The 23426-nt window shown below is 40.7% G+C and overlaps 1 protein-coding gene across 4 annotated transcripts in view; it reads left to right on the top strand.

Moving 5' to 3' along the window:
* Positions 1 to 3530: 3530 nt before the first annotated feature.
* Positions 3531 to 23426, top strand: part of TMEM45B (transmembrane protein 45B) — a 33333-nt gene continuing 13437 nt past the window's right edge. The window contains exons 1-3 of one of the 4 annotated variants that reach the window (XM_070489926.1): positions 3564 to 3637; positions 3899 to 3989; positions 21524 to 21594. The gene's annotated coding sequence lies outside the window, so the exon portion shown is untranslated. Of the gene's footprint in view, positions 3638 to 3806; positions 3990 to 21523; positions 21595 to 23426 lie in introns of all 4 variants that reach the window. The other 3 variants (XM_044751695.2, XM_070489925.1, XM_044751697.2) reach the window with 3 other exon arrangements.

Raw genomic sequence — 23426 nt, 5'->3', positions numbered from 1 at the left:
ACTCATTAGGATGGCTATTATCAAAAAACTGGAATCCTTGCGCAATGCTGGTGGGAATGCATAATGCTGCAGCTGCTGCGGAAAATAGTATGACGGTTCCTCAAAAGGTTAAACATAGAATTACCTTTTCATGCAGCAATTCCACTTCTGGGTATATACACCAGAGAATTAAAAGCAGGAACCCGAACAGATATTTGTACACCAAGGTTCGTGGCAGCATCGTTCACAATAGCCAAATGTAGAAACAACCCCAATGTCCATCAACAGATGAATAGACAAACAAAATGTAGCATAACCAGACAATGGAATCTTATTCAACCTTAAAAAGGAAGGAAATTCTGACACATGCTACAACATGGATGAACCTTGAAGACATTATGCCAAATGAAATAAGCCAGACCCAAAAGAACAAATACTGTATGATTGCCCTTAAATGAGATGCCTTGAGTAGTCAAATTCATAGAGACAGAATGTAGAACAGTGCTTACCCCTGGTTACCAGGGGCCGGGGGGGCAAGGAATGGGCAGTTACTGCTTACTGGGTACAGAGTTTCAGTACAGGATGACAAAAAAGCTCTGGTGATAAATAGTGGTGATGGTTGCACAACAATATGAATGTGCTTAAAGGCACTGTAGTATACAATTAAAAATGGTTTAGGGGGCTGGCCCCGTTGCTGGGTGGTTAAGTTCGCACACTCCGCTTCAGCCTCCCAGGGTTTCGTTAGTTCAGATCCTGGACGCGGACATGGCACCGTTCACAAAGCCATGCTGAGGCGGCATCCCACATGCCACAACTAGAAGGACCCACAACTGAAAATATCAACTATATGGGGGGGGGGGGGAGCAGAAAAAGCAGGAAAAAAAAAAGAAGTAGCTTGGCAACAGTTGTTAGCCCAGGTGCCAATCTTTAAAAAACAAAAATGGTTTAAATGGTTATTTTTATGTTATGTATGTTTTACCACACACACAAAAAAAAAACAAGAAAAGGAAAAATTCCTCACCATGCCTCAAACTGTTTAACTTTAACAATACATCATGACTATTTTCCTGGTCAATAAATGTAAATCTAATTCACCCTTCTTAATAACTACACAATAAATCATAGAAAGAGCATGCAAGACTACATTTATCTACTCCTGTATTGACAAACATTTGTTGTCATAATAATGCTGCAGTCAGAATCTTTAAGGTTCTTACGATAGATTAGTTCTGAACAATGGAGTCTCCAAACTGTGATTATTGTGAAAAGTAAATGGTACATTTAGATCTTTCTTGATCCATCTTCAATTTTTGTCTGTTCATGGTGTAAAGCAGGAGGGAAGATGTTCTGCATTAGTTGGGTTATGGATTTGGTTGCACGTGACAAAAACCTCCAATAGCTGTGACTTATACAGGATATAATTTATTTCTCTCTCATAGTCTGAAGATGGGCACTGTGTGAGATCATCCAAGAATCCAGCCTCCTTTTATGCTCTTGCTCCACCGTTCATTTTCCTGATCCAAGATGGCTCACTGCCATGTCCACGTTCCTGTCAGCAGGAGAAGGGCAGGGGAGAAGATGGGCGCATCCTGGTCCTTTCAGGACTCCACCCAGAAGTTGCCTGCACCGCCTCCACTCATAGCCTGTTGTCCTGAACTTAGTCACACGATCCATCCTAGCTAAAAAGGAGGCTAGGAAAAATAGTACTCATTGGGGTGGCCAGGTGCCCACTCAAAACCAGGATGTCCAAGGGGAGATTGGATAATAAGCAACTCTGTGATAAGACCTTCCAAAAGAACAGTCAATAATGTCAGCAATATTTATAAAATAAACCATTTCCCATTGAATTAAAATGCCATTCTTGTGTTTATTAAGGCCCACATGTAATTGGATCTGTTTCTAGATGCTAATCTGTTCCACTGTTATATTAAAATAACTTTACAATAATTGTTAGCTATTCTTGTATTAATTTATAGTTCTTGATTTTAGTAGTTTATCTTTTGTTAACTGATTTAAGCTATTTGATTTATACAGAGATCAAGTTAAAGATGGTCAAACATTTTGTAAAAACCAGTTTGTCCCGGCACTTGGATATTATAATTTGAGGCAGAGATCATTTTCTTAGTGCTGATTTTTTGATGTTAAGAAGCGTCTCCGCCCACCAGTGACTACAACTAAGAGGTCACACATCCGTTTCATCATCATAGCCTTAGAGAAAAAGAAAACATCATGACCACAGCAGGGTTCTGGCGACAGGAAACGGCATTTCCCAGGGTATTAGGCATCCGGGACTCGCCTTATCATCCATTTCAAAATAATGGGTGTGAGCCAGCGACAGAATGAGGCCTGGTGGTTAGATAAATTCCCAAGTTGATGGGAAATTATCGAAGGGCTCTCCCAGCTCCTGTCTCCCGCGCATCGACCATCTGAAGCGCATGCGCGTGGTTCAATTAGCGTCTTAACTGCTAGCAGTGCCTCTCCGCCATTATCTCCTTCCACCGGGCCTCAGTCCCTCTTTTATAGAGGAAAGATGTGCGCAAGTCTATGCCTTATCCTCAAAAGTGCCTTCCTTTGACTTTATAGCAAAGAAAAGCTAATTGATCAAAAGAAGCTGCACTTGGGATTCCATTCCGTTCCACCCTGCTAGTGTATATCCTTGGCCTTTCTTTAAAACCTAAATACAGCCTCTCTTCCACGAAGGCTTGTTTGGTTTCCAGGACTCTCCACAGCGGAATAAGCTAGAAGGATCTTAGAGATCTACAGGCAGGTTCTCAACCCTCACTTCCTCTGTCCCCTGAGAAGCTTCTAGCAGGTACCTCTGCCAGCACTCCTCCCCCAGAGTCTGACCAGGAGGTCCGAGATGGAGCCTCAGCTCTTGATTCTTTTAACTTCCACGGCGATTATGAGCAGCAGAGAGGGTGGGCAACTATTCGACTAGGCCAACCCCTTCACTTAACAAAGGAGGGTATTGAAACCACACGACACCTACAAAGATAATCATGTGCTCCTTAGGAGAAGCCAGCTCCTTCAAGGCAGGGATTTTGTCTCCTTCGCAGCTCTATTTCCAGCACCTAGAACTGTGCCTACTTAGCATGTGGTAGATTTGAATGAATGAATGGAATGAATGAGTGAATGAATGAATGAATCCATGAATGAGTGAATCCATGTGATACCAACTTTAAACTAGAAAACTGGATCCTGGTCCAGGATATGACACCAGGGCCTTCCTTTGCTGGAGGCTAATCCATGACTAGTTCTCCGGTGTGTTCACCGTGATTGCTTGGCTTGATAACCAGTGTTCCTTGTGACGGCCTCTGCTCTGAGTCCTCATCCTCGCCGCCTCCCAGGCTCTGTAATTGCTCTGCATCATAGGAGGTCATGATTGGTCGGAGTCCACCTTGGGTGCCCGGAATGGCCCCTGTTGGAGCACACACCTTAAGGAGTGCCCCGGGCCAGGTCAGGGAGGAAAGGTCAGGGGCGTGGAGGGCAGTGTGGGCATTGAGACGGGAGGCCCAGCACTCGGGCAAGGCAGGGGAGGGGCGGTCAGGGGCGGGGAGGGCCGGGCGGGGCGTTCGCACCTGCTGGCGGCGGCGGCACTCGGCGCGCAGGGCGGGCGGCGGACGGCTCGGAGGTGCTCGGCGCAGGCGAGACGTGGGCTGTAAGCAGGGCGCTGGGATGCGGAGGGGGCTGGGCCGGGGGGTGGAACTCGGGCGGGGAGGGGGCTCGGCCAGGGAGGGGGGTCAGGCCGCGTGGCAGAGCTCGGGGAGGGGTTGGCGGGGGAGGGCCGGCGGTTGGGGAAGCTGACCCGGGAACCCCCTGCGGGCCAGGGGGCGGGCGCACCTCGCGGCTCCTACCGCGCCTCGCCCCTCCGTCCGACCGCCGGCGGCCCCGGAGTGAATACTGCTGCGTCCGCATCCAGGCAGGTCGACTGTGTTGCCCGGTGAGAGGAGCTTCGAAGAGTGAAGCCCCTGCCTTCCATTGCGCCCCCAGGATCCCAGGACACCCTGCAGGTGATGGCTCCTTTCTGGCCCAGAGACCCAGAGCTGTTTTCAGTCCGCGCCACATAGCCGTGGGCACTCACACCCCTGCTGTCTGTCCCGGTTAGCGCCAATCCCCGAATACACGGACCGGATGCTTTCCTTTGGGCAGGAAGCCTGGACTCTAATAATAAGAGGCGATTGATTGATAAAGTCCCCTGAACTATTATTTAGCTTCCGCTAATAGGCTAGTGGGTAGAAATGGATCTCAGGAGCAAAGGGGTAAGATTAGCAGTGGTTGGGGAGGTTTACGTTGGACCTGAAAAACAGTTTTAGGTGACCCTGTCTGGGTCCAGAAGGATGACCTCTGGAGATAGGATCTAGCCCTAGATGTAAAAAAGACTTGCGTTTCAAGAAGGGAAACTGACGGCTTTATGAAATAGATCATTTAAAAATTTTAGCCAGACACTCTTCTAATAGTCACAGAAGTGACCGCTGCCTTCCGTCTCTTCCGCGTTTCCCCTCGGTGTCTGCCATTTTCCACCTCATTGCAGGCCGTTTGCCCCATCGCCCCACCCACCGGGCTGTTTGGCTCATAAAGTGGCATAAGAATTTTACTTGTACTTTTACATTCGCTTTAATGGGTAGTATGGCTTATTTTTCATAGGAAACACGTACTGTTTTCAACCACATGTGCAACCTTGATTCACTGTAATCAGGGTTTTGCACCATGTTAGACACGGTAGGGTAGAATCATAATACACTGCGGTATGGGGGCGATGGCTCTTCAGACTTAGTTCTTCATGACAGAGTTCAATGGCTTAATAATGATGTAGTTACCCTCTGTTCTTAGATTTTCTGGAAGAGATATGGAATTGATATGAAGGATGTATTGACTACGATCCTTTAGTTTTACAAGGGGAGGGTGCCTGACATAAGCAGAGACCAAGGCATTATTTCTGGTTGTGTATTATTTGTTCTGGTATTGTGGAGCCAAGCATTCAATTTCCGTTTTTTTTTTTCCTTCGATTTCCTTTTTAAAGCGCCTTGATTTCCCCTCACTTCTTCCATTTGAGGTGGAAGCAGTGAACTATTGCACATTTTTCCTTCTCTTCTATGCATTCCTCCCTTGCCCTTCTGATGGGTGCTGGTTGTAATGGCCTAGCTGAAGCTATTGAATTTCACATTTGCCACCAGTTATTCTATTTGGGGTCTTCTCCAATATGTCCTTGGTTATGTCTCTTGCCTAATCTTAGCAAATGGCACTTTGAGATGGTCAGGATTTGGCAACGACTGGGGTAGAAAAGGGGTAAAGAGAAAGACTTCTGCTTTCTTGTCTCTCTCCCACCCTCAAGTTCACATCGGCTGTCATGCCTAATTGGTCAAAGTACAGATGTTACCTGCATTGGTTGTAATGAAAAGATTATCTCTTTTCCTCGAATGCATCTGCTTGTTGAAAATGGATAAGGACAGTTTTATTGTATGTGGAGCCACTCCCATAGCCAAAGTGCCTGTTATCGCAAAACGTTTTATAATTGTGGGTAAAAGAATGGAAGTCAGTCTGTGTTTTCAACTAATAGCTGCCTATGTAGACAGATTTCAGATCCATATTTGGTTCTATAGCCAGGTCATAAGATAAAAAACTAGATTACTCACAGTTCTATACAACACTGAATATCAACAATTAGAGGCCAAAGGTAAGGGCATCATCTCTACACTTCATTTGAACTCAGCTTCCCTTTTAACCAGCTGGCTCTCTCCCACAAACCTTTACTGGGGCTACAAATACACAGAGATGATTTGAATTTTAGCTGTTTTTGTTTTTCTTGTTTGTTCTCTTGTGTAAAAATAAAATGGGTCACAAGGTACACTATGGGAGGGAGATGGAAACTCCAAAGATCTAGCAGCCTTATGTGATGAGGAATGAAACTGAAGATATCAGAGCACACTCCTGTATTTCCCTCACCGGATTTAGATATTATAAGCCATTGATCACTATCTTGCTGGTATCAGATCATAATGGGGCTTTACAGAGTACAAGGCGATTTCCATGAGCAGCACTGTGAGGTAAGAGTAATAGCCTATTCATAAACTCATAAACAAGGAAGCTGAAACTGAGAGAGGGACTGAGGATCTGGCCTCGGTCACCCAGCTATTTTGTGGCAGGGCCAGGACTCAAAGCAGAACTTCTTCCATAACAGCACAGCTCACTCCACAGGTTGTTTGTTTAATTTTGGGGTGGGGAGTTGTTTGTGACTTGTTTTTCCTGAACATTCATTTAATATATTCTCTGACTTGAACTCTTAGAATCTAAATTTAGAAACATTCCTATTTGGTATATTTCATGCCCATCTGTGTTCAGTGTAATCACAGAAATATTTTAGGGCTGAGGATAGCCTTAAAGATTATTAAGCTCAATCGTCTTGTTTTTTAAAGAAGAAAATGGATTCAGGAAAAATTAAGCAAGTACCCCATGTTGCTTCCCCAAGCCTACTTTGCTGTGGAATTACAGCTAAAACCTAAGTCTCCCAGCGTTCCCACTGTTGCTCTTTCTGGCACTTGGTCCCCTGAGGATTTCCTAGACACATAAATCAAGTGGTTTAGTTTGATTTACTCTCTTGCCTTGGGATCTGTGACAGCAAACCTTAGCCTCCCCGAATCCTGGAGTCAAATACCTGTAGATTCTTCTACTCTGACTGTATCCACATTCCATGAGAGAAAGAGCCTTATTTGGCCCATTGTGTTATTCGTAGCACAGTGCCCGCCTGTAGTAAGCACTCGATAAAGGTGTTCAATATATATCAAATACACATGTGACAAGTACGAGATGTCTTTAGGACTTCCTTCAGCTACAAGTAACAGAAAACCCTACTACAGTGGCTTAATAGTAAGGAATTTTTCTGAGACAACCAGATGTCTGGAGGTGAGAAGTCCAGGGCTGGGGTAGGCTCCATCTGTCTCCTGCTCCTGCACCACCCTCCTCAGTGGGCTGCTTTCGTCCTCACTGAAAGCTAGGCACCTCTTCTGTGCTTACTAGAGAGAAGGGCCAGGCATGTACCAATGGAGTCTCTCCTTTTTTTTTTTTTTTTTAATAATAATTAGATCTTTCCTGAAGGCTCTCCCCAGTAGACTTCTTATATCTCATTCATATAAGAACTATGTCACATAGCTACTCCTAACTGTAAGGGAGCCTGAGAAAATCCAGTGTTTTGGTAGGACATATTGCCAGTACAACAAAATAGGGATTCTGTTAATAAGGAAGAAAGGGAGAATGGATATTGAGTAAGCAAGCGGCAGTGTCTGCCATGGTATGTTTTATGGGTCATTGACTCTTTGTTTCTACAAAAGTTGTTTTTCATTTTATTATTTTTTTGTTCTTTGGGTTACTTTAGCAATAGATAATGCAGTGGGTCTAGGGGAACCTTTTTAAATTGTAGATTCCAAGGCTCACCCCAAGAAATGCTTATTGTTTAGGTCTCAGATGGGTCTATAAATCTGAATGATAAACTAGCACTCCAGGTAATTTAAATGCAGGTGGTTGCAGGACAACTTGAAAAACACTGAATTTGGGGTAGTTTAGCAGAGGCACCTTCATTTTGTTTCCAGTAGCTTTCTGTCTCGCTCCTATTGAAGCTATTACTTTCTTCTTTAATTTTCTGTTGTGGTCAACAAATAAATGCATAGAAGTCGTAAGTTCTTCAAGGTTTTTACTGAGTCTATACTGAACGTCCTCCCTTGAGGGAATGACCTTCAGCGCTTTTGACTATGTCTTTCTCATATTCGCCACCATATTCCCAAATAACATGCTAATACTGGCTATCTCTTTTTCTTACTCTAGTTCTAGATAATATCTAGCGACATCCTGCCTTGGAGGATGAGAAGTTAGCTCTCTTCCCCCCATTATTCTATCTCACATTTACTTCCCTTTCTTGCAAAGTCCCAATATAGTTATATCCTAATTTTTTGATATAGTGATGTTTAGTGTTTACATTATTATGACTATGTAAAAAAATATTCGCAACTGAGCCACGTGATATACCATGATTTTTACACTTCCTTTCTTGTACAACCTTTTTCTGTCCCCTAGAGTTAGCGTTACGTCTTCTTCAATTGCTTAGTTTTTTGAGTACTCTACCAATTCTTGCTCAAATTTTGACTAGATGGTAAAATTTCTCTCAATAGAGTTAAATATCAAGTAAGTAGAGAGTTTTGTTTTCACTTTTCCTGGGAAACATCTCTGTTCCGCCCTCCGTCCTCTGGGAGTGGTTATTCTCTGAGCCCCTTATTAGACTGAGAACTCCCTCGCTACCACCCTTGGAATTGTCCTGGACTCCTGTTTCTTGGATTCGGTGCCTTCTCATTTCTTGGTTTTGCTGGAGCATAGCTTCCTGAGAAAGGGTGTGTGGAAGCATAGGCACATCTATCCCGGAGCTGATGAAGCTCAGGAGGCCCCAGTAAGGGCTGCAGATTGCTGCAAGTGGTTGAGCAGAGAGCGGCCAGGTTGACATCAGGAAGCATTTTGGTAAATTTTCTAAAAAGATTTTAAAAGAAGGAGCCCTGAACCTCCATGGCTCCAGTTTGTTGTGATTTCTTTTCTCACTCTAAATGAACATTCATTTTCACACCCAATTTTATTTGTAATTTCATGACTTTTTCTTAAAGAGTGTTCCCCAAATTATAAAAGATCCAGGTCCCATAGACCTGGTTGCTTTTTGAGACCTTGCACATTTAAGATGTTTTTCTTCATTCATACTTAATTGATGGTTTGGCTGGGTATAGGATATTCATTGGAAATAATTTTCTCTCAGAATTTTGAAAGTGTCCCTCCATTTTCTTCTCCCTTCTGATAGTGCTGATGAGAAGTTGATGTCATTCTGATTTCTGATCCCTAGTATTTTGTTTTCGTCCCTGGAGTTTTGTAGGGTTTTCTTTATTCCTCATGTTCTGATATTTCATGATATTGTTAGTTGATATTGGGGCTTTTTCAGTCATTCTTCTAGGTATTTTAACGGCCTTTTCAATCTAAAAATCATATTCTTCAGTTCTGGGTGGTTTTATTCTGTTATATAATTTCCTCTGTTTTCTCTGTTCTTTCTGAAACTTACATTGATTACTTAGGTGTGGGATCTCTTGGATCCATCCTCTAATTTGCTTATCTTTTCTCCTATTTTAAAAAATAGCTTGTCTTTTAGTTTTTTCTTTTTAATTTTTTTAATTGCAGTAACATTGGATTATAACATTATATAGCTTTCATGATGTACATCGTAATAAATTTCAGATTCTGTGTGGATTACATCATGTTCACCACCCAAAAACTAATTATAGTCCATCGCGTCACATGTGAGCCTAATCACCCCTTTTGCCCTCCCCCTCCTCCCTTCCCCTGTGGTAACCACCAATCCAATCTCCATTGCTATGTGTTTGTTTGTCATTGTTTTTATCTTCTACTTATGGTATTTGACTTATTCTACTTATGGTATTCTACATATGGTATTTGACTTTCTCCCTCTGACTAATTTCATTCAGCATAATATCCTCAAGGTCCATCCATGTTGTCACAAATGGCCGGATTTCATCATTTCTTATGGCTCAGTAGTAGTCCATTGTGTATAAATACCACATCTTCTTTATCCAATCATCCCTTGATGGGCACCTAGGTTGCTTCCATGTCTTGGCTATTGTGTATAATGCTGCAGTGAACATAGGGCTGCAAGTATCTTTATGCCTTTGCGTTTTCAAGTTCTTTGGATAAACACCCAGCAGTGGAATAGCTGGATCATATGGTAGATCTGTTCTTAGTTTTCTGAGAATACTCCATACTGCTTTCCATAGAGGCTGCACCAGTTTGCACTCCCACCAGCAGTGTACAAGCGTTCCCTTCTCTCAACATCCTCTCCAACATTTGTTGTTTCCTGTCTTGTTAACTATAGCCGTTCTGACTGGAGTAAGGTGATACCTCATTGAAGTTTTGATTTGCATTTCCCTGATAGCTAATGATGTTGAGCATCTTCATATGCCTGTTGGCCATCCGTATATCTTCTTTGGAGAAATCTCTGTTCAGATCTTTTGCCCATTTTTTAATTGGGTTGTTGGGTTTTTTTGTTGTTGAGCTGTATGAGTTCTTTGTATATCTTGGATATTAACCCCTTATGTGATATGTGGTTTGCAAATATCTTCTCCCAATTGTTAGGTTGTCTTCTCGTTTTGTTGATGGTTTTCTTTGCTGTGCAGAAGCTTTTTAGTTTGATGTAGTCCCATTTGTTCATTTTTTCTTTTGTTTCCCTTGCTCAGTCAGACATGGTACTCGAAAATATGCTGCTAAGACTGATGTCAAAGAGCGTACTGCCTATCTTTTCTTCTAGAAGTTTCATGGTTTCAGGTCTTCCATTCAAGTCTTTAATCCATTTTGAGTTGATTTTTGTGCATGGTGTAAGGGAATGGTCTACTTTCATTCTTTTGCATGTGGTTGTCCAGTTTTCCTAACACCATTTATTGAAGAGACTCCTTTCTCCATTGTATGCTCCTGGCTCCCTTGTCGAATATTAGCTGTCCATAAATGTGTGGGTTTACTTCTGGGCTCTTGATTCTGTTCCATTGATCTGTGTGTCTATTTTGTGCCGCTACCATGCTGTTTTGGTTATGATGGCTTTGTAGTATATTTTGAAATCAGGAAGTGTGATACCTCCAGCTTTGTTCTTTTTTCTCAGGAATCCTTTGGCTATTCGGGGTCTTTTGTTGTTCCATATAAATTTTAGGATTCTTTGTTCTATTTCTGTGAAAAATGTTGTTGGAACTTTGATTGGGATTGCATTGAATCTATAGATTGCTTTAGGAATTATGGACATTTTAATGATGTTAATTTTTCCAATCCAAAAGCACGGAATATCTTTCCATTTCTTTGTGTTTTCTTTGATTACTTTCAACAATGTTTTATAGTTTTTGGTGTACAGATCTTCTTTCACCTCTTTGATTAAGTCTATTCCTAGGTATTCTTTTTTTTGAAATTGTAAATGGGATTGTATTCTTAATTTCTCTTTCTGCTACTTCGTTGTTAGTGTATAGAAATGCAACTGATTTTTGTATGTTGATTTTGTATCCTGCAACTTGACTGTATTCCTTTATGGTTTCTAAAAGTTTTTTAGTGGACTCTTTAGGGTTTTCTATATATAAAATCATGTCGTCTGCAAAGAGTGACAGTTTCACTTCTTCTTTTCCAATATGGATCTCTTTTATTTCTTTTTCTTGCCTGACTGCTCTTGCGAGGACTTTCCAATACTATGTTAAATAAGAGTGGTGACAGTGGGCATCCTTTTCTGGTTCCTGTTCTTAGAGGGATAGCTTTCAGTTTTCCTCCATTGAGAATGACATTTGCTATGGGTTTGTCATACATGGCCTTTATTATGTTGAGATTTCCTTCTATACCCATTTTATTTAGAGTTTTTATCATAAATGGATGCTATATCTTGTCAAATGCTTTCTCTGAATCTATTGAGATGATCATGTGATTTTTATTCTTCATTTTGTTAATGTGGTGTATCCCGTTGATAGAATTGCAGATGTTGAAACATCCCTGCATCCCTGGATTGAAACCCACTTGATCATGATGAATGATCTTTTTAATGTATTGTTGTATTCGATTTGCTAGTATTTTGTTGAGGATTTTTGCACCGATATTCATCAGTGATATTCGCCTGTAATTTTCTTTTTATATGTTGTCCTTGTCTGGTTTTGGTATCAGGATAATGTTGGCTTCGTAGAAGGAGTTAGGAAGCCTCTCCTCCTCTTCAAGTTTTTGGAAGAGTTTGAGAAGGATAGGTATTAAGTCTTCTTTGAATGTTTGGTAGAATTCACCAGGGAAGCCATCTGGTCCTGGACTTTTACTTTTTCGGAGGTTTTTGATTGCTGTTTCGATCTCCTTACTGGTGATTGGTCTATTCAAATTCTCTTTTCTTTTTGGTCCAGTTTTGGAAGGTTGTATGTTTCTAAGAATTTATCCATTTCTTCTAGATTATCCAATTTGTTAGCATATAGCTTTTCATAGTATTCTCTTATCTTTTGCATTTCTGAGTTGTCCATTGTAATCTCTCCTCTTTCATTTCTGATTTTATTTATTTGAGCCTTGTCTCTTTTTTTCTTGGTGAGTCTAGCTAAGGGTTTGTCAATTTTGCTTATCTTTTCAAAGAACCAGCTCTTGGTTTCATTAACTTTTTCTATTGTTTTTTTAGTCTCTATTTTGTTTATTTCTGCTCTGATTTTTATTATTTCCTTCTTTCTGCTGATTCTGGGCTTTGTTTGTTCTTCTTTTTCCACTACCTTTAGATGTGCTTTTTGATTGTTTATTTGGGATTTTGCTTCTTTGTTGAGGCAGGCCTGAATTGCTATAAACTTCCCTCGTAGAACTGCTTTTGCTGTATCCCATGGATTTTGGCATGTCGTATTTTCATTTTCATTTGTCTCCAGGAATTTTTTGATTTCTCCTTTGATTTCTTCAGTGAGCCAATCGTTGTTCAGTAGCATTTTGTTTAATCTCCACATTTTTGTGGCTTTTCTGGTTTTCTTCCTGTAGTTGATTTCTAGTGTCATACCTTTGTGGTCAGAAAAGATGCATGGTATTATTTCGATCATCTTAAATTTATTGAGACTTGTTTTGTGGCCTAATATGTGACCAATCCTGGAGAATGTTCCATGTGCATTTGAAAAGAATGTGTATTCTGTGGTTTTTGCATGGAATGTTCTATATATATCTACTAAGTCCATCTGGTCTAATGTGTCATTTAAGGCCAGTGTTTCCTTATTGATCTTCTGTTTGGACGATCTATCCATTGGCGTAAGTGGAGGTTAAAGTCTCCTACTATTATTGTGTTACTGTCTATTTCTCCTGTTATGTCTGTCAATAACTGCTTTCTATATTTAGATGCTCCTATGTTGGATGCATAGATATTTACAACTGTTATATTTTCATGTGGGATTGTTGTCTTTTAGTTCTAATAAATCTTCGAACACTTCTATTTAATTTTTACATTTCTACCATCATATTTTTAAGTCCCAAGGGCTTTTAGTGGGGCAAGGGTGGCTTCCAAACATTTTCTTTTAATAGCATGCTGTTCTTATTTCATGGAAGCAGTATCTTCTCATATTTCTCTAAGAATATTAACTCCGCATTTTTTCCTACATTTTAAAAGTTTTCAACTGCCTACAATGTCTGTGTTTATATTAAAAGTCCCATTTTCTGTTGTTTTTTGGTTCTGTCCTTCATGTTGGAAGCTTTATTCAAATGTCCATGTTTAAGAATGGTGTATTAAAACACTCTCTGTGAGGCAGTTTGTAGACTGGTGAGCTTCATTGTAGGGTAATTAGGCAGGGCAGGTTTTTGGCTGGCTTATCATTATGTCTCTAGCAGCTTTCTAGTATAATCGGTTTCTCAACAGAAAGGCTCCATCTTTAGCCATTTACTCCTGTTTGAGAAAAGGCCAATCATAACTTAGATTTATTTCTCATGTAATTTGTTTAATAGTGCAGGTTCTTGTTTTGAGGTGTGTAAGTGGTAGTCTCACATTCAAAACGGAATTTTGTTCTTGATTCTGCCCCACTTTGCAGTCCCGATGCTTCTGTGCACCTTTCTGCTCCTCTGTGCATCTTCTTCCACCCTCAGCATGGAGACAATCTAAAGGCTTCCATGGAGACTGAGTTCTTCTCTAATAAAAAATAAAACGCTCCAAGATCCTAGGGTAATGAAAGTCTTTGAATACATGTACAACTAGTTGTTTTGGGATAACTATTTGCAAAATACTCATTACCCACCTACAATGAAATACTTACTAATCCAGAATAAATTAGGGCCTTTGGAGAAGCTCCATATCATGCCAGTGTTTGTCTTAACAGGTCATTAAGGAGATTTAATTAAGAGGGAAAAGTATAATTAGTCTAGTGTTTTTCTTTAAGACATTTTATTGGGAAAATGTCTTTCTAATATCTCTAGAAAATATCTTGCTTATAAAATTTGGGAAAGAAGTTCTGCCTTTGAAGGTTGCTCTCCAAATCCATACCATTTTTTTCCTTTGTGCAGCCTGACAAGTGATAATCAAAACTCAGGGCAGATTCATCACTCTTTTTTTTTGCTGGAAAGTTGTAGATCATGTGAAGGGACCAGATTATATGTGTTACAGAAAAGATCTCTGGTTTATCTTTCAAAGACCTCTTAGAAAGCCTGGGCATTAGGTACTGGATTTTCTACTGTTGGCTTTTCCTTCTTGGGCACCTTTAAAGAATACTGCAAACTCCTTGAAGGCAGGGGCCCAGTCTTCTTATCTCTGTTCCTCCATCATCCAGAACAGTGCTTGATACATGACAGGCACTGGATGAATGTTGCTTGAATTAAATTGACTCCATTATCTACTTTAAATTAGCCTTTCTATTTATCCTCTTGCTGTTTCCTCTGTTTCTGTTGCATCATTTTAAGTCACTTCCTCTTGAATGATACTACCTCATTCTCTTTTCAGAGATTTTTTTCCCCTTCTCAATAATTTATTTGAAGTTTTATTTTTTTAAAAAACAGGATTGGCAGAGGTAACATGTTAATAATGTTTCTTCCTTTTTTGAGGTTTGAAAAATTATTGGGAAACACTTGATCACAAGTCTGTCTGTTTTCTTCCTAAAACAGGTTAACAGTGAAGCATATTAGAAGAAAAAATTGTTTTTTCAGAGCTACTATTTGTGTCTTTTGACTTTCATTTCACAAAACATTTGTGAATCTGATTATAGTTTGGAACCTGCTGAGTTTAATAGGATCATGCAGATTCCAAACATTACTCAAGGCTTATTTCAATGTTTATAACCATAAACGGTTCACTCATTTAATATTCATAGAATATTAATTGGGTATTACCATATGTCGGGCATCTTGGCAGGTACTGGAGATACACAAGTGTGGATGGCAATCATATCCCCTTTTCCTTGAACAGCTTTAATCCATACAGAAGTACTCTCAGGTAGTTTGAATAACAGCAATGTACAACTGATATTTACATTGGCATGTTGAAATGGGTTACTGAAATAACAAAACCCAAATGTGTGGCAATGATTGGCTTTGGGACAGGCCACTGGGTAGCAGCTGAAAAGGCAGTAAGTAAACAGTGAGCAAACATTAGAAAAATCCATATGGGGACCTGGAAAAGTGTAGATGTGTGCTGCATAGTCCCACAAGAATGGAAACTGTTGTCTTCAGCTACTGGGAAGATAGAAATGAACCCAGTGAACTTTACGTGGCAAAGGCGAGCTCTGGACAGATGTTAACATTCCAGTTGTGAATGCTACCTCATTCTCACATTTGATGTGTGGAACAACTGTAAGAAAACAGATTTGGGGGGCTTTGGGGAGAAAAAGGAAAAACATAAAATAAAATCTTTTCAAAAAAAGAAAACAGACTTGGAAGATCTCAAACTACCAGGACTCCAGGTAGAATTTCCAGAGGTGAAAACTCCCCATGCCATCTTACCAAAGATGTAATAATTTTGTTACATCTAGGTAGGTTATCACCAAACACCCTACATCTAGTCCCATCTTTAACCACAGTTCTGTTTGGATGCCTCTTTCCTCACGTTCCCCACCTCCCCTGTACTGTCCTTCTCTTCCTTACACTCTTTGATCTAGCCCCCACTTTGACCCAAACGTTCTCTTTGTTCTGTTCTAACGTTGTTGCTCTGCCTCCTCTCCGCTGCCTTCATCTACCATCGAGTATATTTTGTGCAAAGCACAGTGATGTACTAATTTCAGAAGACCTCTCCTGCCTATCAGGCAGGACACCTTTAAAAGGCAGAAACTTTTAAAACCTAACCCAGGCCCAGAATAAAACCGCTCTCTCTTCTGGCTGTTCCTCAGATTGTTCCTATGCTTTGGTCTCACTGGGGTGGCTATTTTTATATGGAAGGCTCTAGAACAAGAACTTCAGTGTAAAACAATGATCTGTACGTCAGTGTTTCTCAAACTCTACCACTCATGATAGAACTTGTTCTCCGAAGGACCTGGAGGCTTGCCTGAGAACAGCCTGGCATAAACTGAAGTCTCTCTTAATGCTAAAAAATGTGTGCTACCCCAAAATACATCTCTATCTGTTTTAATATGAAAATCCTTTTCCCCAAAATCTTTAGGTAAAATTGATACTCCAGGATGATATACCATGTTGGTCCTGTGATTTCAGATATTCCTTTGGGACGAGGGGCTTATCCATATACCAGTCTAAGAGGCCCAGTGAGATGATCTTTTAAAGATTCATCTAGCTCTCAAAATTATATGAAAGAGTAATGGTACAAGCAACTTTACTAATGACTGGATTTAGGAGGCAGTTTCCTGGTGATTCAGGATCAAGGCTAAATTGCATCAGTTCAGTTCAGATCAAGAACTATTGTTATATATCAGGCTTTGTGCTGAGCCATGGGAAGTTTAAGATGAAGCAGATAAGGTCTCTCCTCTTGAGGAGCCTATAATCTGGTAAGACGTAAATATTTTAATATAACGTCTAAGTGATAAAAATCAAGATATGTATAAGGTACAACGGTAGCACAATGATGTACTAATTGTACTACATGGGGCATGTAGCCAAACCTGGCGGCTCACAGAAGGCTGCCTAGAGGAGATGAGGCCCACCTATTGAAAACAGAGTAAAGCTAAGCCAGCTGAAGAAAAATGCAAAGGACATACTAGGTGAAGGGAATAGCATGAGCAAAGTATACACTACAAGGTTTCCGGTGGGGAGAAATGGGAGATGAGGCTGGAGAGACAAAGACCCAAGTCCTGGATATATGCAATGCAAAGGGGCGTGGACTACATCTGATGGTTAGTCACTGAGATACAGTCACGCATAGCTTAATGATGGGCATATGTCCTGAGAAACGTGTCATTAGGCGATTTCGTCATTGTGTGAACATGATAGAGTGTATGGAAGGAGAACAAATTTGCCACCCCAAAATGTGTCCCTTTAACATGAGGATTGTTTTAGGCTCATTATTTTTAAGAAACAAAAGACTGAGAAAGTTTTTCTTGTTACCTCTCTCTTAATTGTGTAAAAGAATTCAGACTTTAAAAAACCTGTCTCAGGAAGTGAGCTATCACCTTAGCATAACATGAACTAGGTGGTAGACAGCTAGGAATTTAGAAAAGCCTGTTTGTTGGGCTCCCCATTGTGTTCTTCTGTTTCTGTGTGGCCAAACACTTGTTTTCCAAACATTTTCTCCTTTTCACCTACCTGTGAATTGCCTTCGTTCCCTTTGAAGTCCCTGATTCTCCCCACCCCCAACATCTTTTTTTTTTTTTTGGTACTTTAATTATTTTATTGAGGTCATATTGCTTTATAACAGTGTTGATTTCAGGTGTACATTATTATATTTCAGTTTCTGTATAGACTGCATCATGCTCACCACCAATAGTCTGGTTTTTATCCATCACCATACATATGTGCCCCCTTACCCCTTTTGCCCTCCCCTCACCCCTTTCCCCTCTGGTAACCACCAGTCAGTTCTCCTTATCTATGTGTTTATCTTCCACATATGAGTGAAATCATATGGTATTTGGCTTTCTCTGATTTATTTCACTTAGCATAATTCCCTCAAGCTCTATCCATGTTGTCACAAATGGCATGATTTTGTCTTCTTTTATGGCTTAGTATTCCATTGTGTGTGTGCATATATATATATATATATATATATATATATATATATATATACACACCACATCTTCTTTGTCCACTCATCAGTTGATGGGCACTTAGATTCCTTCCATGTCTTGGCTATTGTAAATAATGCTGTGATGAACATAGGGGTGCATATATCTTTTTGAATTATTGATTTCATGTTCTTTGGATAAATACATAATAGTGGAATAGTTGGATCATATGGTATTTCTATTTTTAATTTTTTGAGAAATCTTCATATCAGTTTCCATAGTGGCTGCACCAGTTTGCATTCCCACCAGCAGTGTATGAGGGTTCCCTTTTCTCCACATCCTCTCCAACACTTGTTATTTCTAATAGTGATGTTGAACATCTTTTCATGTGCCTATTGGCCATCTGTATATCTTCTTTGGAATAATGTCTGTCCATATCCTCTGCCCATTTTTTATCTGGTTGTTCATTTTTTTGTTGGTGAGTTGTATGAGTTCTTTATATATTTTGGAAATTAACCTCTTGTCAGATATATGACTTGCAAATATTTTCTCCCAGTTGGTGGGTTGTCTTTTCACTTTCCCAACATCTTTTCTGTCTTTAGCTGATGATGGTATTTAAGGTGAGGTCTTCGGCCCTTTTGGTGAGTTACTCGGTTTTCCTGGGTTCCTCTCATATATACATGTTAATAAACTTTTGTTTGATTTTCTCCTAATAATCTTTCTCATGTCAATTTAATTCTTAGACCAGCCAGAAGAGCCTAGAAGGGTAGAGGAAAATTTCTTCCTCCCTTATAGTACTTACACAAACCTAGATGGTATAGCCTACTACACACCTAGGCTATATGGTACTAATCTTACAGAACCAGCATCGTATATGCACTCTGTCATTGACTGAAACTTTATGCAGAGCATGACTGTATTTTAAATTCTATAATGGTGTAACAGATTTACATTATACGTAGATGACTCTGGCTACAGAGTGGAAGGATTTATGGACAGGAGGACTAGAGGCATTGCAGTAGTCCAGGTAAAAGACAATGAGAGCCAAAATGAGATAACTGTTGTAGAAATAGAAAGGAAAGAGAGTACACCAGAAAATATGAGGAAGCAAAATAAGCATAATTTTTGAGTTTCTTGGGGAATTGGGACACTGCAGGGCAGACTGAGGGAAGAAGAGGAGTCTAGGATGACTCACAGGATTCTGGCTTTAACAGCGTCTGGATGATAAACCATTACCTGAGTTTGGGATACGGAAAGGAAGCCAATTTGGTGGGGAAGGAAGTGATGAATTCAGTTTGGGACATGTTGACTTTGAGGTGTCTAAAAAGCATCTATGCGTTGATGTGCATGTCTGTCAGTTAGGTTGTTGGGTATGAATCTGAAACTTAGGAGAGAGGTCAGGGCTAGAGATAAAGTCATGGGAGTCATCAGTGTGCAAGTGGTAATTAAACTATGAGTGTGTATAAGTTCTTGCAAGAAGAAGATACATAAAAGAACAGTGCACCAAAGACTGCTGGTGTTTAAGAGACAGACAAAAGAGGAGGACAAAGGAGAGGAAGATGATTATGAAAGATGAAGAGAGCCAGGAGAGAACAGTATCATGAAAGCCAAAGGGAGTAGATAATTTCAAAGATAAATTGACTAGTTGACAGTGTCAACTACCGAGTAGCATCAAGAACAGAAGAGAGGTCTATTAAGATAATATCTTCAAGACTTCCCTTGGATGAAAGAGTGTGGAGGGTATTTGCTGACGTGTATGAATACAGTTTCAGTGTGGTGGTGAAGAGGGGGGACTAAATGGAAACAGCAGTTCTCTTTCTAGGCTTTTTCAAGAAACTTGACTGATTTTGACGGTGTTTACATTACACAAAATCACCAAAATTCCTTTCTATCAAAAGGAAACCTCATTTAAGTGGTAATTGAGTTCAATAATTAATGACTTTTCAAATATTTTCAATATTAGAAAGTGTTTTTGTTTTTTTTTAAGATTTTATTTTTCCTTTTTTCTCCCCAAAGCCCCCCAGTACATAGTTGTGTATTTTCAGTTGTGAGTCCTTCTAGTTGTGGCATGTGGGACGCCGCCTCAGCGTGGCCTGATGAGCGGTGCCATATCCGTGCCCAAGATCCAAGCCGGCAAAACCTAGGGCCGCCAAGGCAGAGCGTGCAAATTTAACCACTCGGCCACGGGGCTGGCCCCTAGAAAGTGTTTTTAATTATCTATAAGTAAATCTATTATCAAAGGTGTTTACTGGTTATTGACTAGGGGGGAGGGCAAGGAAAAGATCCACATGTTTTGACAACGTACATATAAAGTTTAAAAGTTTGCAAGCATGTGTTGTTTGGAGATAAAGTACATAGTATATAGTAAAACAAAAGCCAGTGACTATTCAACACACAATTTAGGATGATAGTTACTTCTCAGGGGGAGGCTGGAGGGAAACTACCAAGGAGGGGTTAACAGGAAGCTCCAAGGATATTAGTAGTGTTCTATTTCTTTTTTAACTCTAACCCAATTTGGGTTCTTAAGAGCTGAGTTGTTTGTTTGGTTTTTTGGTGAGGAAGATTGGCCCTGAGCTACCAAGTATTGCCAAACTTCCTCTTTTTTTTTTTCCTCCCCCATGCCCCAGTACATAGTTGTATATCCTAGTTGTAGGTCCTTCTAGTTCTTCTGTGTGGGATGCCTGCCTCAGCATGGCCTGATGAGCAGTGTGTAGGTCTGTGCCCAGGATCCGAACCGGTGAACCCCAGGCCACCAAAGCAGAGCACATGAACTTAACCACTCAGCCATGGGGCCAGCCCTGTAATTTTCTATTTCATAAGCTGGGTCATGGGATACGTTAAATTATTCTTTATACCTTTTATACATTAGATATATTATTTCTATGTTTGAAATAGTAAACAGGAAGACAGATACACAATGGATCTTAGGAGATGCAGGGTCAAAACAGATTTTTTTTTCTTTTTCCTTTTTCTTTTATTTTGTGTGAAAAAGTCTTGGGCCTGGTTATAGTTGAAGGGGAAAAGGTAATAAAAGGTGAGAGAAGTTCCTGATTAATAGAACTAGGGCCCACAGGGCTCAGGTGAGGATGCAATCAAAAGCACAGATGGAGGACTGGCCTTTAAGAGAGATCTGAAGAGAAGAATGGGTGCGATGTCAATGAATTTGTAGGTGAAGAAGAGGCAACTGAGGTGACTGATGCCTTAGTCTGAATGATATTAATGGAACGACAGGGAAGATTTTTCCAGAGTTGAGGGAACTCAGGTTTGAGAGAAGCGACGAGTTTTCAAAAACTATGGGGAATGGGAATAAGAGCCTGAACATGACAAGAAGGACTGTTGAGTGAAGTGGAAGGTCCAGCATCCATCTTGTTCACTGACATGGGTGCTGAACAAGTTCACTGATAGTAGAGAAGGAAAAATACATTAAATTTTTTTCCTTGTTGCTTGAAAAATAAGCCAGCCTTCCAAGTCCATGTCCCTTTCACTCCATGTATGCTGGCATGGCAACTGGGAACTGCTTTTTTGTTGGTGATGCCCATAACCTTAGTTCCATTCTGCCCTCACCAGGACTGAACTTGCTCTCATTCCTTTTCATCTGTCATTTCATTTTTTTGATGTGTTAATCAAGAACAAAGACAGAAAGGGATTTTAGAAGTAGGTAGGGCTGTGGAGATTACCTCTTCCAAACTACTCTTTTAACAAACAAAGACATTATGATCCTGAGATGTTTGTTACGTGTCTTGCTCAAGGTCACCGATTGAGTTCATAGCAAAACTTGGACTAGAACCCAGCTCTATGACTCAGATGCCAGTGTTCTTTATTAGATCTTGAGAAATAATGGACTTTAGCCCAGATTTGTTCTTCAGTCTTTAATTCAGGATTCCAGTAAGACTGCCTAATTTTCCTAACAGTTTGAAAGAGGCAATCAAGAAAGGCCCAGCTCAAATTCCAGCCCCTCTGCGAAGCCTTCTCAGATTCTCTGGTGAGTTATTCACTCTCTATTCAGTGTCCCCAAGGATTGCTGTCAGTTTATCTCATGACACTCAATCTTTCACAAGTTTATAGCTCCCGCTAGATTATAAACTCCTTGAAGATAGGGATCATTTCTTATTCTTTTTATTATTTCCTTAGCATCCAACATAGGGTCTTGTATTTAATGGGCTCACATGAAAAAAAAAAAGAGAGCAGGCATGAGACCATCTTTTGCTTAGGAACCAAACTGAGCTGGGAGGTAACTGAGCTCTTGTTCATGGTAATTTTGTTTCATAGCATCATGAACTCATGCCAGAACAGGTTCAGGCTTATTCTGGTCTTACTCCTTCTGACCATGTTGTTCCAAAGACCCACCTATAGAGAAAATAGCAATGACGGTAGTGGTTGCCAAATTTTGAAGAGGGCGAGGGACACCAGAGTTCCTTAAGGCCTCTCAGCCTCCTGCAGAGCAGGGGCACACCTTGCCTGAAGCTCAGGACTAAGCCACAGTCACATCAGCCTAGGGCAACAGAGGACTTTCAACGCTGCACCTTGTGCTTCTCCTGCATTCTGTTACTAAGCAGCTCACAGAAAAAGGCAAGGCGGGGAGGGGGGCATTTACCTTGTTATTTGCAGAGTAACTGAAAGCTGAGGCAGGCAGGGTTGGTTGTTTTTGAAAATAAACTCAGACCAGAAACCAACCATCCAAATGTTTCTGTTAGCAAGGTCAGATTCAGAAAGTATAAAAAGCATGTTCTGCAGTAAAATAACATACTATGTTCTCCCCATAACCTACCTCCCTTCTGACCAAACACACATCCCGTTTCTATTAAAAAGACACAGTCAACCACTGCTCTCTCCAGGATTACGCAAAGGTTCAACAGTGATTCTCCCCGCCCTTTGGGTCAGCCACTAAAAGCAAAGGACAGCCACCTCAGTTCAATAATTATACTTTTCCCAAGAGAGAAGCCCAGGTTTCTCCCCCATTAATTGTGGAAATAGGTATAACAGCACCAGAGAAGAGAGGAAACTAACATTAACTGAACACTGACTCTAGTTAGCTGCTAGACGTTGTCCATTGACCCTCACAAGATCCCTCCGAGGCAGGTGCTCACCCTCCTGTTTTAGAAGGAGGAGTACTGAGCTGCAGAGAGGTCAGGGCACTTGCCCAGGGTCTTACCAGTAGAAGTGGCAAAACCAGGATTGAACTTAGGTCTGGCATTCCATAGTTCATGTTCTAATCTGTGACTATATTTCCCCTTAAAGGAAAGTTTAGAAACCCAGTTTCCTTTAGGGAAATCTAGAAAATAGAATGCATTCAAACTAATATAAAACCTGACTTACATCTTCTCTAACTCAACCTTCCTCAGGCCCATTTGTGAGATGGTTTATATTCTTTCCCAGACACTGCTGGGTAGATAGGACCACAGTGTCTGGTTGATTTGACTTTTAAGAGTATTGTTTTGTTCATTACCAATCTAAGACAGTGTCAAGGTTTAATGCATTCCACTCATGAAGAGAATGACATATGGTCTTTCTTGGTAAAGAAGGTGGGAATGGGGGCTGGCCTCATGGCCGAGTAGTTAAGTTCATGCACTCTGCTTCGGCGGCCCAAGGCTTCACCGGTTCAGATCCTGGGTGCAGACATGGTGCTGGCTCATCAGGCCATGCTGAGGCTGCGTCCCACATAGCACTCACAACTAGAATATACAACTATGTACTGGGGGGCTTTGGGGAGAAGAAAATAAATAAATAAATAAATGGAAGACTGGCAACAGTTGTTAGCTCAAGGTGCCAATCTTTAAAAAAAACAAAAACAAAAACCAAGGTGGGATTGGCAGG

The sequence above is a fragment of the Equus asinus genome, chromosome 20 (genome assembly GCF_041296235.1).
Source record: "Equus asinus isolate D_3611 breed Donkey chromosome 20, EquAss-T2T_v2, whole genome shotgun sequence".
Lineage (NCBI taxonomy): Eukaryota > Metazoa > Chordata > Mammalia > Perissodactyla > Equidae > Equus > Equus asinus.
Note: the sequence above shows the minus strand (reverse complement) of the source record. Positions and strands in the feature narration are given on the sequence as shown.